The 17,811-nt window shown below is 49.2% G+C and overlaps 1 long non-coding RNA gene across 1 annotated transcript; it reads left to right on the forward strand.

Moving 5' to 3' along the window:
• Positions 1 to 1,158: 1,158 nt before the first annotated feature.
• LOC122682878 lies at positions 1,159 to 5,029 on the forward strand. Its single transcript, XR_006337560.1, has 3 exons — positions 1,159 to 1,215; positions 2,035 to 2,341; positions 2,712 to 5,029. It is a non-coding gene; the product is annotated as an uncharacterized LOC122682878 (long non-coding RNA).
• The last annotated feature ends 12,782 nt before the right edge of the window (positions 5,030 to 17,811 follow it).

The following is a 17,811-nucleotide window of genomic DNA, read 5'->3' on the forward strand; positions in this document are numbered from 1 at the left end:
TCAAACCCGTGTCCCCTGCATTGTCAAGGCGGATTCTTAACCACTGGACCACCAGGGAAGCCCACAAAGAGCTGTTTCGATCATGTGCTCATTCAAGAGACATTTGAATTGTGCCAGGCCCTGGACATAAGGAGGTGAGTTCTCTAAGATGCAGGCTCTCCCTCAAAAAGCTCATGGATGGAACAGTCAGTTGAAGATCAGGAGCCCTTGGGAGTAACGCTTGGGTATAACAGAAGCTACAATAAAAGACAGGTTCAGAGGAAATGGCACCCAAGGGGTGTGACAGGAAGCATACAAGAGGTGACCTTTAAGCCTCACCTAGAAGTCTCAGGAGAGGGCATTCCAGGAAAGACTAAAGGGTACAAAGGTGACGGCACACATTCACTGAACATAGGGAAGTAAGAATGAGGTTTAGGGGTCAGGGCAGTGAGGAGGGACATTGCTTCAATGTGGAGCTGGTCGAAAAGAGACATGACCAAGTGACTTTCACTTTCACCTGGGAAGACCTTTGGCACTTAGAGCAAAAAATACAGGAGGAAAGGAAGTATCTGCATTGAGGAACTTTATAAAATTACTGACCTGTATCCCTCATAAATATCAGTGTCACACACAATAGAGGCTAACTTTTCAAGGACACTGAAGACATGACAAGTAAATGAAACATGTGAGCCTGAATTGGGTCTGGGACAAAACAGAAACAAAAAGTGCTAGACAGGACATTTTGGGGACAATTATCCAAGCTGAAATACACACTATTGATTAAGCTAAAATATTGTCTCAATGTTACATTTCCTGAATTTTATAACTATATAAGGGTATCCTTATTTTCAGGAAATGACACTGAAGTTAAAGTTAAGGACTATGATGTAACCTACTTCCAAGGCTTGTGTGTGTGATGGAAACATAAAAAGGTAAGAAAGCAAAGAGAGCAAATGTTAAAAATAAATGACTCTTAGTAAAGGGAGTCGGGCTTCTCCGGCAGCTCAGTGGTAGCTCAGTCGATAAAGAATCTGCCTGCAATGCAGGAATCCGCCTTCAATGCAGGAGACCCGGGTTCAGATTCCTGGGTCCGGAATATCCCCTGGCGAAGGAAATGGCAACCCACTCCAGTATTCTTGCTTGGAAAATCCCATGGGCAGAGGAGCCTGACAGGCTACAGTCCATGGGGTCCCAAGAGTCGGACACGACTTAGAGACTAAATCACCCCCAAAGCGGGTAAGGGACTTCTTTGTACTATTCTTGCGACTTTCCTATAAGTATTATGTTATGTCGAAAGAAAACACGGTAGGAGGAGGGGACAGCAGTGCTGAGCGCCTCCTACGTGGACAGGGTGGGGGTTAGGACAGTGGACTGTACAGATTCTGGGTGGGCAGGGAGTGAACGCGAGGGGACTGCCCCGGAGAAATATCCAGACTGATGATAGCAACTTGTCCCAGACGTGCAAACGGCAGTTGAAAGGACATGTGTAGGACAGACGTCTCGATGGCGGCGGGGACCGGAGGGAAGGGGAGCAGGAGGCGGGAGGGAGGTCAGCTCGAGGGGAGAGAGGGAGGGAGAGGGCGTGGATCCGAAGGCCCAGTGCCCCCAGGGAGGGCCACAGAGATAAGGTAAACGCCGCCGCCTGGGGCCGGAATGTCGCTGAGAGCTTGGTGAACAAAGGCTGCCCACATTGGGCGGAGGTGGGGGCGGAGGCGGGAACAGCGACTGGAGCTGGGTGATCTCAAGCAGTTCTCAGCCCCTGTGACAGTGACCTGGCGGCAGGGATAGGGGGTGGGGATTACCTTGATGATTCTAAGATCTCAAAACTGTGGTCTTTCTAATTTCCACGTGATGACTTACATGATGACTTCCATGGAAGTCGTGTAAGGCCCAGGGCTCCCTGTTTGCACACTCTCAGGACCAGGAGATCAGCTCTTCGGAGGGTAGCACCTTCCAGGGATGGACAAGGCGGTTCAGCTCTTCTCGCGGCAGTCAAATCGCCCAGCCTGGCGCCTCCGCCCACATTTCCTTTGTTCTCTTTCTCTGGGCTTGTAGGCGTGATGGCGGCAATAACCAGGCTACACCACCAGGTGGCGACGGTGCTCCAACGTTAGCCTCCTCAAGCATCTGCCTTCCAGCCGCTCTTCCCGGAATCAGCGACTGGGAGGAGCTGCGGGTCTCCGGGAGCCCCCCACCGCTCCCTGGCTTCCAGCTGCATTCAAGGCCGTCCTGCCTGCTCCAGTGCAGGCGAAACTGTGGCTCCCTTTTCAGGCTGCAATTCCTAGCAGCCTAGTTTGAAAGTGTGTTTCGTGTACCACAAAGCAGGGGCACCAAAAGGGGAAACAAAAAGAGGAGGATTCAGGTGGGTTATCGGTGTATACTTTTTAAAATAAATACGTCAGAGTAGTCATGGAAGAACAACTGATCTTTGCTGGGTCTCTCTGTACTTCATTCGTAGTTTATTTTGGATGACACGGACTGGAATCCATCTCAGTCTTTTCAGTATCTAATCCCTTCCCTCTTGGGTGGTCCTGACCAAATGCTAGACCCTAACCAAGAAATAAGAAGGCCTATGTTTCAATCCTAGCTCTGCCCCTAACTAGCTGAGTGCCTTTCTGGACTTCAGAGGTCTATTTTCTTTCATTTGACCTAGACCTGCTAGGTCTAGAAAGAACCAGACAGCTTGTGATTTCTCTCCTGGGACAGTGATCTCTCTCTTCTCCTGTCTCTAGAAAGGGACCTGCTCCTGCTGCAGGAGAAGCATCTCCATCTTGGAGATGTGCATGGAGATGGAGGACTCCTCCCGTAATCATCTGGAGGGCAACGACCCCAAGAAGGAGGTGGGCCACGGTTTCTGCTTCTCTTTTCACCATTTGAGGGTTCCGCTCTTCCTCCGCAGCCACAGTGTTTTCCCGTCTAGCTCTCAGACAGCATCAGCTAGACCTCCAGGATCTTCAGACTCAACAAAAGCCAAGCCAGGAGGGTCACGCTTTGGAGTGGTCTATAATTAGCCAAAGTGAAAGTCAATCGTGTCTGACTCTTTGTGACCCCATGGACTGTACAGTCCATGGAATTCTCCAGGCCAGAATACTGGAGTAGGTAGCCTTTCCCTTCTCCAGGGGATCTTCCCAACCCAGGGATTGAAGCCAGGTCTTCCACATTGCAGGAGGATTCTTTACCAGCTGAGCCCCAAGGGAAGCCCATAAGAGCCAGAAGCTTGTTCCAATTCGGTCTTGTTACCACTGTTTCCAAGATTACCTGCATTAACTTGACAGTCCAATGGACCAGAATCACGAAGTCCTTTGAGATCTTGGGTTAAAAATGGGGAGGTTCAAATCCACACACCCTAGGCTGAGTCTTCCTGGTCCCCTCCCTCCTGGTACCCCTGGATGCTCTCGCACCCCAGGCATCCATGAAATTGGCTGCAGAGGTCTTACTTAATAAAGAATGGGCTTGGACAGCACCCCCATCCCTCTGACCCAGGACTCCTCTCCCTTCCTTGAACCCCTGTTCTCACCTTTACTGACACCCCGAGGAATGCCCTTCTTTTCCAGGGAATTCATTTATTCTTGTAAAAATGAATAATATAATTATTGAAATCTAAAACTCAATTGATGAGTTAAATTACAGATGAATTAAATTGCCCAACTGAAGAGACAATGCACTGGAGAAATATGCCAGAAAATTCTTTAGAATGTAACAGTAAGACAGATGTTTATTGTACTTATACTGATGAGGAAAGTAGGAAAGAGGTAGAAAGAGAAAAGATACAGAATATAATGAAAAGGTCTCACTACATCAAATTTGAGTCCCCAAAGGAAAGAATAGAGAAAATGGAAGAAATTTAATTTTTAAAGGAAGAGTGCCTGATGAAAAACTTGAATCCACAAAATCAAGAAAACCCATGAATCCTAAACAGAGTAAATGAGAAGAAAGCCACAGCTGGGCACATAATGTGGGCAGAATACCAAAGACGGAGGATCTAGGGCTCATTCTGGATTGAAAGTCAGAGCACTTAACACAGGGACAATTTAACAGCTGTTCACCAGCAACAATGGGAGACTTAAGACCAGAGGAGGCTGTCCACAAAGTATAGATGGTCAAGTTGGAATGTGTAACTGGCAAAACCACCTTGCAAGAATGAGAGTGAAAGGAAGAGAATCACAGATAAACAAAAACAGTGAGTTCCCCACCAAGAAAACCGAACTATATGAACTTCTAAAGGATACACTTCAAAAGCACGGGAAAGAATCCCAGAAGGTCAGTAATGCAACAGGGCCTGGGGACCAAGCACAGTGGTCAATACACAGATGTGAGTGTGGCAACAGGGTAGGTGGGCATTGCTGGCTCACATGCCCCCTCTAGACTGTGTGCTCCAGAGACCAGGGACCATGAACGCATCACAGACAGACTCTGAGAGTGCCCCACAGCCTCACAAGACTTCCACTCAGAACCTGCGCCACCCTGTTCCTTAGAGACTGTTAGGAGTGTTATTTTCAGAGAGAAGACTAGTCAGGTTAACGAAGGTAGCTCTGACATCTGTCTTTCAATATATTCTTGTAAGTGGTGTGTTTCATATTATTGCCATCTTTGGTGTTTTTCAAATACAAACCAAAAAAAGTGATTTTTATATTGAAACCAAAAGCAATGAATCTTGAGATCCAATAGTCATTTGATGCTTATATTTATAACAAACACCCATGGCTTCAGGTTACAAAAAAACAAAGGCTTTGAGTTGGCTGCCAAAGCAAAGCCATCCTCCTCAGTCTAGTTTTAGTGGTTTTTCTTAAAGACATCTTGGGACTTTCCTGGTGGTCCAGTGTTTAAGAATCCATGCTTCCAGTGCAGGGGACCCAGATTCGATTCTTCTTTGGGAAACTAAGATCCTCCATGCTGCATGACTTGGCAAAAAAAGAGACAATTTCATTATTTTTGAAACTGGTTCACTGTAAAAAATAAAAACAGGATGGTAATGCTGTTAAGTGTCATTGTCCTTCCCACCCTTCTTCCTAATCACACATGTCCTTCTGAAGAGAGAGCCTCTGTTAAGTTTGTCGTATCCCTTTCTGGACACTTTTCTATGTACTTATAATATATAATATCTGGTACATATGAATATGGATGTGTGTCATTTCTATTTGTATATATACACACACTTATATCTTTGTATATGTAGGTTGTATATAAGTATCTACCTATATAGTACATGTATGTATATATACATATTACACTAAATATATGCATATATACATGCATCCATATCTGTATGTCTACATTTATCTCTCTATATATATATACACACTTATAAAATTAACAATTTTTATAATTAAATTTTCTTTATTATTAATTGAAGGATAATTGTTTTACAATATTGTGTTGGTTTCTGCCAAGCATCAACATGAATTAAAATTTTTTTTTTTGATATGGCAATTTCACTTCTAGGAATTTATTCCTCTGTAAATACTTACATGAGGTATATATACAAGAATGTTCACTGAAGTGTTACTCATGAATATAAAAAGCCAGACATATGTATATTATATGTGTGTGTGTGTGTGTGTGTGTGTGTGTGTGTGTGTGTGTGTGTGTGTGTGTATAAAGAGAGAGAGGAGAAAAAGTTCTTTTTCTGCTGAAGTGCTCATCTGGGAAGTCTTGCCCATCAGAGTGCGCAGCTGTGCTGTATCCATGGTAACGGCCCAGGCTGCCATATGCATGGTTGCCATATGCATAGACAGTCATCACTCAAATGCTCCCCTAGGGCTGGATGTCTCAATTGTTCACTTTTTTTTTTTTCCCTTTTAGTATTAACACACGATACTTCAGTGAAGATTCTTGTACCTACAGTTCAGTGCAAGCAGTTAGGCAGGATAAGTTCCTAGAAGTGGATTTGTTCCTAGAGACCAAGCGGTGGAGACTTTGACATTTCAATCGGCCTGGTCCACCTGCCTTCCGTGCAGCTGTGTTCGTGCCCACTTCCACCCACCGTGTAGAAGCGTGTTGAAGGCCCACCCGATTTCCAGGCTGCTGCCACCCTTCTCTTAGTCGACTCCTCTCCCCCACGAAAGTGGACAACTCGCCCTTTTCCAAACACCATGGCCACCTGACGCGTGCATACAGGGCACTCAGAGCGCCACCCCCACAGAATGCTTCCTTCCTGGGCCAAGCTGGGGAAACCTGGTGTTAAAACAACTTCCACATACTTTCCTTATTACAGGGCTTCTCCAAATCCCTCACCTGTGGGACACATTTCCAGAGCAGAGAGAGTGTTTTCCAAACCTAGTTGCTCATAGCCCTTTTCCTGTGGAGCTGGGTTGCTGAGGACTGGTTTTGCGGATGCTGGTTTCTCTCCTCTGTGGTCATCCTCGCTTGATCCTCACGCCGTGGGGTTGCTCCCATCTCAGGGATGAGGACACTCATGCTCATCAATAGGTGAGTCACTTGTGCTTACTTGGCCACAGACTGCAGAGGTGGGAGTTGATGTTTGTGCTTCAGTTCCCTGACTTTGTCCTCCCACGTCCAAGCCGCCTTCCTAAGACTGTCAGTTCTGGATTTGGGCTTCAGCTCCCTGAGCCCAGAAGCCACTTCTAGGTGACTGAAACACCTCTCAATTCCCGTGAGACTTCACTTTCTAATTTATCCGGGGAAACTCTCCCTTGCCTTTTCTTCCTTGGGTTCATGCTGGGTTCTGAACAACTGGTCAGAATAAGAGGAGAAGTTGGGAACACCTGGTTGAAGTTCAGAGAGGGAAATAAATTGTGCCCGCACCTGGGCAGAGGACACCTCCTGGCCACTCATGTTCCAGGGATGCTGGGTCTCTCCCTGGACATGCATAGGTGTTTGTTTTCCTGAGCCCCAGTTCTGGGCTTCCCTGGTTGCTCAGATGGTAAAGAATTTGCCTGCAGTGCAGTAGACCCGAGTTCAACCCCTGAGTTGGGAAGATCCTTTGGAGAAGGGAATGGCATCCACTCTAATATTCTTGCCTGGAGAATCTCAAGGACAGAGAAACCTGGCAGGCTACAGTCCTTGGGGTCACAGAGAGTCGGACACGACTGAGCGACTGACACACACAATTCTGGGTGAGTTAATGCTGTGATTCAGCTGCAGTTCCATCTCGGCAATTCCCAGCCTGGGAGACACCCTGTCTCTCCCCTACTCCCTGCCCCACGCCTACCCTGCACCTTGAGGGCAGCTGGGCCGGTGGAAGCTAGGGCTGCTCACCAGCCTGGCATTTGCCGGCACCCAAACAAGTGGGTTGTGGGGGGGGGGGGGGGAGCTTGACAAGCCTTGGCAGCCACCAAGCTAGCCAGGTGAGTAGGAAAAGTGGCCAGGCGGGGCCGAAAGAGGGTGCGACGACAGGTCTGGGAGCTGCAAGGCCTGCCCAGACATCTGGCTGGCTCGGGAAGCCAGGTGTGCTGACGAGTGTGGGCTGACCCGGAGCCCAGGCCACCGGGCATCTGATGAGCCGTGCTGGGTGAGGGAATGGGTGGATGGAAAGCTCACATTCATTATCTGCAAAACACAGCTAATAGCAGGGTGGTGTGAGAACGAAATGACACTAATACACATAAGGAACTTAGGACAGATCCAGTAAGTGCTCAAAATTGCCAGATCTGACTATTGTGAATCCAACACAGAGGGTCCAGTGGGTTCATCTCTCAACCTCCACAGAACTCGGAAACAACAGACAAAATCCAAAGAGCAGCAAAAATCACCTTCCATGGAGCCCTCAGGAAACCCCACTATTGAACCCATTGTTCAGACAGGTAAATAGGCCTGGGGGCTTCCCAGGTGGCTCAGGCGTAAAGAATCTGCCTGCCAATGCAGGAGAGGTGGGTTCAATCCCTGGGTTGTAAAGATCTCCTGGAGGAGGAAATGGCAACCCACTCCAATATTCTTGCCTTGGAAATCCAAGGGACAGAAGAGCCTGGTGGGCTACAGTCCATGGGGTCGCAGAAGAGTCAGACACGACTTAGCGACTAAACAGCAAAAACAAACAGGCCTGGAGGGGCTGGAAGTCACAAGTAACAGCTGAGGCTGGCGCATAGCTCCAGAGGGTCTGGTCCACACACCGGCTCAGGGAGGGCTGCTTCCTTCGCTCCCTCCACCCTCTCTCAACACCCACCACCTCGGGCAAGCCTGCTGAGGCAGGAGAAGCGCAGGGGGAACAGAGCCCTGAGAGGTGGGGCCACCTCCTTCCCCCGAGAGCCCTCTCCAGGTGACCCCCCCAGACCCCTCCTTACTCCCGAGCCCCACCCCTCCCCCCCACTCCCAGCCCGCGCCCCACCCCCGCCTCGTGGGGAAACCTAGGCTCTTGGCTCTCCTACTCCAGGAAGCCTTCCCCCGCCCTGACTCAGCTGCCTGGGGGCTCCAGCCGCACTCTCACTCCTGGGCGGCACCATGGAAGTGGAGGGGGGCCCCATCCCCTCCCCGTGACTTTGGTGAACCAGAGAGACCAGGAGTTACTTCCTGAGGTGTTGGCTGCAGCCAGGAGACAACCGGAAGAATCCTTTGCAGCAAGCTTCATCTAACAGCTCTCACTGAGCGGCAGGCACTAGGCACATGGGCGCTGCTGCTGAGAAGCCTCAGTCCGGGGGATCGGTGATGGGTGACCCGTTCAAGGTGCTGGGCTCGGTGACCTTGGATGGCACTATGGCGGTCCAGAGCAGCGACCCAGGTTTAAGCACACCCTTTAAATGTTTATGGATTGATTTGACTGCGCCAGGTCTTTGTTGTAGCACATGGGATCTAGTTCCCAGAACAGGGATCGAACCTGGGTCCCCCGCACTGGGTTCTTGAGTCTTGGCCACTGGACCACGAGGGAAGTCCCGAACTCTTTTTCCTTTCAAATGCAAGACGCCTCAACTTCCCAGGCAGCTTGGTCTCTGTCTGAAGGTCACGGCAAGGTCTCATGTTCCGGTTTGCCCTACTGGCCTTTCCTGCCTGCTTCCTGCCTCCTGTCCATCCCCAGCGCGCCTCAGTGATTTGCCTGTTTACAGCCCACTGTTCCCTCCTGTGAAACACCTTTCTTTCCCATGCTTTGCATAGCAAATTTCTGCCAGTCCTTCTCACCGGGCCCAGTCCTCCTCCCCAGCATTCTCAGGCCCCTGGGCAGCATTAATCATCTCTCCTCTGTTCTCTCATGGGTTTGGCCTTGCGACTGTGTGCTCAGCCGTGTCCAGCTGTTTGTGACCCCATGGACGGTAGCCCACCAAGCTCTTCTGTCCATGGGATTTTTCAGGCAAGAATACTGGAGTGGGTTGCCATTCCCTTCTCCAGGGGATCTTCCCAACCCAGGGATCAAACCTGCAACTCTTGCTTTGTGGGCAGATTCTTTTTTTTTTTTTTTGTGGGCAGATTCTTTACCCGCTAAGCTATCAGAGAAACCCTGGCCATGTGACTATATCATGTTTATCATAGCTTATCATAGTTTATCATAGCTACCATTTCTCTTACTTATTATCTTCGTGTTTCTGTGGCTGTCCGTATTCTCAACAGTGTTTGCCTTAGAGAAACTGAGCTGGGCAGAGGAGCTGTGTACTTTTTAGGGTGGGGAACGGGATCACCCCCAGAACCTGCAGCTTAGCTGGGCGCTGTTAGTGGAACGCTCAGTGTCAGACTCGATGACGCCTCCCAACGCTGGTGTCTAGGCAGGAGCTGCACGGGCCTCTAGGTATTGAGGCTCCCACTTCGCCTGGGAGTGGCCAGATGCCAGTGAGTCCTGCCCCTGCACGTGGCTGGGGCAGGGCCAGGAGCCCATGTGTCTCCGTGACTGTGCAGAGTAAGGCCTTCTGTCCAGGACCAGCTCAAAGGCCTCCTTGGCCAGGACTCTGTCTGAACACAGAAGCCTTAGATCCTGACCCTGAGCCCCCATAGAGGCACTGAGGCAAAAAGTAGAGTTACTCTTTAATTAGGATAAATGTTTATAGGTCTCCCCAGCCAGGCAGAATCAAATTCAGGCCAGGACACAGCACCCATGGCATGCTCTGTGGCTTCCCAGAACCTCTGAACACTCCCCACTCTGAGTCCCGCTCCTCCAGGTAGAAGCCAGACCTAAGCTTTCTCAGCCTCTTTACAGCTGGGGCACCGCCTGGGCCCTGGGCCCTGCCCATTGGCATTGGCAGCTGAGAACCCAGCTGGACACAGGCATCATGCAGAGGCCATACTGTGTTCTGGGCAGGCTCCTCCTGGCATACGGAGATGAATCAGAACCAGCAACTCCCAAAAAAAAAAAAAAAAAGAACCAGCGACTCCAGTAGGGCCGTGGGGAAAAGACTACAATGAGGGGAGGCGTCCTGTGTCCTGGGAGCACAGACTGTGGAGACTGGCGGGGAGAGGCCCAGTCTTACTCATTTATTAATGACCCTGTCCTTCCAGCAGTGAAGTGTCCTGTAAAGTAAAATGCATTGTATGTCTGAAAACATTCATTGGAGGCTGTTGTGCCACCGTTTAGTCGGGATCTTGGACAAATCACCACATCCTCAGAGCCTCTGTTCTCCTATCTTCAGACTGAAAGTAGTAAGAAGGTAAAACAAGGCAATGCATGGAAAAGAGCTTTAAAAATGGTCCAGCACTGTACTAGTTTTTAAAGTTTACTTATGTTTTGGTTGCACTGAGTCGTCTTTGCTGTGCGTGGGCTTTCTCTAGTTTCGGCAAGCGGGTGCTACCTTTCCTTGCCATGTGCAGGCTTATCATTGCGGTGGCTTCTCTTGTTGCAGAGCACGGGCTCTAGGTGCCCAGGCTTCAGTAGCTGCCGCATGCAGACTCAGTAGTTGAGGCGTGCTGCTCTAGGGAGGGTGGGCTTCAGTAGTTGTGGCCCATGGGCTTAGTTGCTCCTTGGCGTGTAGAATCTTCGCCCAGCGATTGAACCCCTGTCCCCTGCATTGGCAGGTGGATTCCTATGTACTGCACCACCAGAGAAGTCCCAGCACTGTACTATTTTTATTTCTAGTGCATTTCATAGATTATGGCACATTGTTGACACTTGAAGGTTTCTGTTGACTAGATGAACAAATGAATGAACAAACCAATGGATGATCGAACGGATAGCAGGCACTCAGGAAATGCTTTTTTTTTTCCCAGAATACTTCATTTACAATAATATCCCCCCTTATTTGTTTTTCTTGTTATTTATTTGGCTGTGCTGAGTTTTAGTTGTGACATGTGGGATCTAGTTTCCCTGACCAGGGGTTAAACCTGGGTTCCCTGCATTGGGAGTATGGAGTCTTAGCTACTAGACCACCAGGGAAGTCCCAGTAAGTGCTTTATTAAAAATAAAGTATAAAAAATAAATAAATAAATAAAGTATAAACAAGAAAAGTGCCACTTTTGACACATTTACTATCAGCTAACGATACATTTACTGTCAGCTGATGGGCTTTCCTGATAGCTCAGTTGGTAAAAAATCTGCCTGCAGTGCCGGGGACCCTGGTTTAATTCCTGGGTCAGGAAGATCCGCTGGAGGATAGGCTACCCACTCCAGTATTCTTGGGCTTCCGTTGTGGCTCAGCTGGTAAAGAATCTGCCCGAAATGGGGTAGGCCTGGGTTCGATCCCTGGGTTGGGAAGATCCCCTGGAGGAGGAAATGGCAACCCACTCGTGTTCTTGCCTGGAGAATCCCATGGACAGAGGAGCCTGGCGGGCTACAGTCTGTGGGGTTGCAAGAGTCGGACACGACTGAGCGACTTAGCACAGCACACAATGAGCTGAGAATTTCACAAACATTCTCTCACTTGACTTTCACTGTAACCTTGTAAGATGATTATTTCCACCGTATAGATAAGAAAACTGAGGCCCAGAGATGTTAAGTAATTTGCCTAAGGTCACACACCTAGTAGGTAGCAGGGCTAGGATTCACACTCCAGGCCTTCATTCTCAGCTACTTGTTATGATCCATCCTGCACTATTGTTGTTACTATTGTTCACCCCATGGAGTGTAGAGCACCAGACTCCTCTGTCCTCCACTATCTCCCGGAGTTTACTCAAACTCATGTCCATTGAATTGGTGATGCCATCCAGTCATTTCATCCTCTATCGTCCCCTTCTCCTCCTGCCTTCAATCTTCCCCAGCATCAGGGTCTTTTCCAATGAGTCATCTCTTCGCATCAGTTGGCCAAAGTATTGGAGCTTCAGTTTCAGCATCTGCACTGTATGCACAGACATTTTCCAACCTGTCACCCAGCCTCTTATTACTACATAAAAACACAACTATAATCCACCATTCTGATGCATCTCTATGACTCCTGGCAGGGCCACCGTTTGACTTGACAAATCCAGAGAGCAAGTCAAGGATGGCAGTTTCCTGAGAGCCCGTTTCCCTGAAAGGGTCCTTGTTTCTACCCACACTGGTGCCAGCAGTGAAATCTTTACGTCTCTCTGAATCTCTTTGACCTGGGGCCTGCATATCCCACATGGGTCGCCAGAGCAGCTGCAGGCAACCGATCTCTACCTCTTATCTCATCTGCACCCGGAGGCTGGCGGGGTGAAAAACATCACCTTCATCATAGGAAAGAGCCCAAGTCCGCACAGGAATGCAAGCCCAGATCTTTGAACTCTGAGGCCAGAACCTCCTCTCCCAAATGCTTAAGATTTGAGCCCAGAAACTACCTGGACACAGAAGAGGTTTCCTGGAGCGGGAGAAGGGGATCTGGCTCAGGGCAAAGGGCCTCAGCCAATCAGCCTTTGCTCTGTTGATTCCTCTGGGGCCCTTGCAAGGGACAGTGTATGTGTCCAGGGTAACAGCTTTGGTGTCCCCCTTGTGTGGCAGATGTAAGGATTCAGGAGTGGAGAGGAAAAATACTTTCCTGTACAGCAGCTGGGATGCCCCTGTGTCAGATATGAAGTCAGCCAAACCAGGGGAGCCGAATAGCAGCCAGAATCAGGGGGTGTTGGGATTAGAAGGCCAGCGTTTGGGTCCTCGGTTTGCTCTGACCGCTGTGCATATACACAGGATGCTCCCTTTGGACCAGACTCTGCTGCATCCATGGGGACACCTAGGCCCGGTGATGCTCAGGAGGGATGAGACACTCCAGGACTATCAAGAAATCTGGGTCAATCCTGTTTTCATTCCCTTCCCTGCTGGCTGCTTTGAGCAGTTTAATTTAACTGAAAGGTAAAATCCTTTAATCACCAGTTCTAAATCAAAGCATGACATTTGGGGTAATAGCGGGGGAGAGCGATCACCAGTGGGTAAGGTGAGGCTGCAGGGAGACAAGGCCTGAGGAGGAGTCCAAGTTTGGTCTTAGCTGCCGGCAGGAGAGCCTGGCCCTCCCTTTTGCCCTTAGTCACTAACAGTATTGGCGGCAGACACCCTGAGGACTCGGGAAGAGAGACTTGGTAAATTATGGTTTACCTCTAAGGACAGCTTTGGAGGCACATGTCCACACAAAGGGCTAGTATGGGAAAGCTCATAACAGCATTATTCATAATAACTCAAAAATTGGGAACACTTCAGGTGTCCACCGTTGCACTCAGTCACTCAGTTGTGTCCGAGTCTTTGTGACCCTATGAACAGTAGCCCTCCAGACTCCTCTGTTCATGGAATTTTCTCGGCAAAAGTACTGCAGTGGGTTGCCATTTCCTACTCCGGGGGATCTTCCCGACCCAGAGATCGAACCTGTGTCTCCTGTGTCTCCTGCATGGCAGGCGGATTCTTTACCACTGCGCCACCTGGGAAGCAAGATAATAAACCAACTGTGTTGCACCCACACAGTGGACTAGTACCAGGCAGTAAAGAGGAATGAACTCTGACATGTGCTATAGCATGGATGACCCTCAAAAACATTATGCTGACCAGAAGAAGCCGGACACAAAAGACCACAAATTGTTGAGTCCGTGTATATGAGATTTCTAGAAAAAGCAAAACTTAGAGACAGAAAGCAGATTAGTGGTGGCCTGGGCTTGGAGTGGACACAGATTGGCCACAGATGGCCCTGGGGGAATTTTTTGGAGTGGTGGAAATGTTTTAAAACCGGATTGTGGAGATGGTTGCACAATTCTGCAAATGTCACTAAAGCTTATCAATGTGCACACTTGAAATGGGTGGATTTTTTGATATGCCAATTATACATAATAAATACTTGAAGTGTTTCACTTTTGCCAAGTCCATCCTGGAGCTCCCCTGTATGCCAGGCTCAGAGTAGAGACCTTCCACCTCCTCCTCACAGGGGAGAAGACTTGGGCTGTGTACAGTGGTTCTCAAAGACTACCCTCTGAAACACCGGAGCAGCAGCCCCTGGGGGCTTGTTAGAAATGTAAATCTCAGAACTGCTGAATCAGAAATCTGAATGGCAGAATCAGAACTGATGCTCTGGTGGTGGGGCCCAGCAGTGGGAACTTGGACCACCCTCCAGGGAAGTGAGAAGCATGGTCTGATGAAAGGGGAAGAGGAGAACAGGAAGGTCGTGGATGTTGGGCACCCACCACGTGCAGCCGCTGGCCCGGCCCTGAGTGACACAGCCTCACAGCATCCGTGTGATGTCAGTATTATTGGCCCCATTTTGCAGACCAAGAAACTAAGGTTCAGAGAGGCTGAGAGACTCGCCAGGTAACGAGAGGGTGGGGCTGGGATTGAGCAGCCAAGTTTCGGACCTGACACATTCCCGCTGCGCTCGTGTGAACCTTGGGAAACGTGAGCACCATGTCCAGGGCCTGGAAGCCCCGGGCAGGGGAGAGGGGATGGCGATAAACACGGTCCCTCAGGTTCTATCTTGGCAGAAAGCGTGGGTAGGAAGAAATAAACAGTCAGCAGAGCCCTGAATCCAGCCCAGTATTTTCCTCAAGGCTGAGGCAGCGGTCTTTGTTTAAAGTTATATTGTTTACTCCCAAGGGACGAGGGGGTGGGGGAATTTAGAAGGAGCTGCTTGGACGGAAGCCCAGGAGGTCCAGGCTGAGTTCCTTGGAAGCCTGGAATGTGAAGGGTTGGGGATAGAGAGAGAGAGCGGAACTCGGGGATCCTGGCCAGAGAGCCTGAGAGCCGCTGGGGACCCAGGAGGGCGGGTCTGTGGTTTCCAGATGCACAGATGACATCATGTCTGCCTGGCCTGCAGACTCCAGGCCTGTTCCGAGTGGCCCTTCCAGGCTGCCGTGCCAGCTTTGTCCCGGACCCGCTCAGGAAACTGAGGCTGAGCTGAGGCCTCCCTGCTTAAACCCAGCACCGCCAGAAGCTTGGCTTGGTGCCCTACCTCAGGCTGCCCCCATGTGAGGGCTTTTCCTGAGGCCTTTCAGCCAGCACTGGTGGCTGCTGCCCATTTGCTGTGTGGGGTCCTCCCACACAGGGTTCACAACCCCTGCCTTTCCCACCGTGATCCCATTGAGCATCAGACTGGATCAAACTGAGAAACTCCTCTAGCCCAACTGTTTAAATAGGCAGAGAGTGAAGGGACTTACTCTAGGCAAAGGTGAGGACAATCCCAGAATCCAGAACCTCTGGCCATGGAGTTATTCGGTGCTTTGTTTTGGCCATGCAGCACTCGAGATCTTCCCCAATGAGGGATGGAACCCATGCCCTCTGCTTACGGAGCCCAGAGTCTTAATTCACTGGACCACCAAGGAAGACCACTGGAACTATTTAATAATAATAACACCTATCTGTTGGCTCAGACAGTGAAGAATTTGCCTGCAATGCAGGAGACCCAGGTTTGATCCCTGGGTCAGGAAGACCCCCTGAAGAAGGGAATGGCGACCTACTCCAGTATTGGTGCCTGGAGAATTCCGTGGACAGAGGAGCCTGGCGGGTTACAGTCCATGGGGTCACAAAGACTTGGACACAACTAAATGACTAACACTTTTACTTTATTTTTTCACTTTTTTTTTTCCACGATACCTGTCATTCATGTAGAGTTCAGTCATTGACAATGTGCTTTCATGTGTTATCTCCCTTGACCCTCTCACTAACCCTTTGCTTGATTTATAGATGAGCAGCTTGGGGTTTATAGAGGTTAACCGACTTGCTCAAGGTCACTGCCTGCTAACGGACCACGCCAGTGCTCACAGTCGGGTGCTTTAGCTCCATGTACAGTGTTTCATTCCTGATGATGTGAGTAACATCTCCGGCACCCAGGGAGGAGCTAAAGGAATCACAGCCCCCTTTGGTTCTACTTTGGAACAAAGTGTGGGTCTTTTTCTTGTCCATAGGCTGATCAGAGTCTTCCTCAGTGACTTTCCAGACTGAACTGGGCAGGCGAGTCCCCAGTTTGAGCAAGTGACCTGGACAAGAGCTGCTTCTGACTGCTGAGAATGGGACGGGACTGGCGAGTGTGTGACCTGCCCTCCCCAGGCCCATAGCAGCCAGGGAAACAGCTCTCTGCTCCTGCCCGCTAGGTTCCTTTCCATTGGTCTTCTCCGTTTTTTTTGCGTGTTATGAATGACAAAACCCACAGCCTCTCCTGGTCAACCTGCTCTCCCTTCCAACAAGGCTGAAACATGATGATGCCGGTGATGAGCCTTGATTCTACTTCCCAAGGGCATGTTGAGTTCTGTTGTTCTGGTACTTCATCCGAAGACCTCACAGCTCATCACGAAGGAGCTTGGACTGGAGCCCAGCTACAAAGCGATGCTGGTGTGTACAGCATCATATTCTCTCCCACACTTTTAAGGAAGGCTGCTGAGCCCACCCGTGGGTCTCAGGTCTGGGACAGGCCGGTACAGAACGTGGGTGCCTGCCGTATCCCATCATGGGATCTCAGGCACGTTGTCTGGAGCAGGGGCTTCCTCCCATACATAAACTGTTAACCAAGCCTCTGGCAGTGTTTGTCTCCCCTGGGTGCCCGGAAGAGCCAGACCAGACTGCCATGTTCCTCTCTGCAGGCAGGGTCTTGGACCTGAGTGACGGTAGCCTGGGATTCCCCACTGACATCAGTGCTGATCTCTAGCTGGGTTCTGGGGTGATATGTGCCAGGAGAAATGCCTGGAAGTGATTTTCAGCCAACCTGCTTGAACAGGGAGGGATGTGGCCTGTCATGATGAGAGTGTCAGATGTGTGCTCCTAGCTATGGCTTCAGACTCCCTGAGTTCATCTCCTTAAACTGTGCCCCCCCTTTTATTTTTCTTATGAAAATTTTTTTAGTTGAAAGAAAAAATGAAAAAAAAGAAATTTTTTTAGTTGAATAAACTTTATGTATAACATTATATAAGTTTAAAGTATATAAGATGTTACTTGGATACATCTATATATTGCAATATGTTTGCTGATATAGCAACATTTATCATAATTATTATGATAGTACAATATTACTGTTTATGTTTATCATACTGTGCTTATCCACCCCTTATGATGGGCTTTCCAGGCCAAGAAAAGGTGCTGCTCAAAGTTATATCCCTTCCCTGTCTAGAGAACTCACAATCTCCCACTCCTGCATAAGGAGAGAGGGAGTCAGGGCCTAAGACTTCAAGGAAGGCAAAAGCCACAGTCATAGCCATAAGGAAGACCCAAGTGAGCCATTTCATTGTAGAGAGAAACTGAGGCACTGGCAGAGGTAGAAGGATTCGGCGTGTCAATGCTGAAGCATCAAGAAATATTCGCTATAAGGATGCTCATAAAAGAATCATTTTTATCAAAAAGCATTTGGTATTTCCTTAGTGGTCCAGTGGTTAGGACACCATGCTTCCACAGCCGAGGGCCTGGGATTTATCCCTAATGGGAGAATTAAGATCTCCTTGCGGGGGGGAAAAAATCATTAAATGCAACAGAATATTATCATTGAGCCTTAAAAATGAATGCAGTTCTAACACTTGCTATAACACAGATGAATGCTGAAGACATATGCCAAGTGAAATAAGCCAGTCACACACACACAAAAAAATACAGTACAATTCTGCTTATGTTTGATACCCAGA

Source organism: Cervus elaphus, chromosome 24 (genome assembly GCF_910594005.1).
Source record: "Cervus elaphus chromosome 24, mCerEla1.1, whole genome shotgun sequence".
Lineage (NCBI taxonomy): Eukaryota > Metazoa > Chordata > Mammalia > Artiodactyla > Cervidae > Cervus > Cervus elaphus.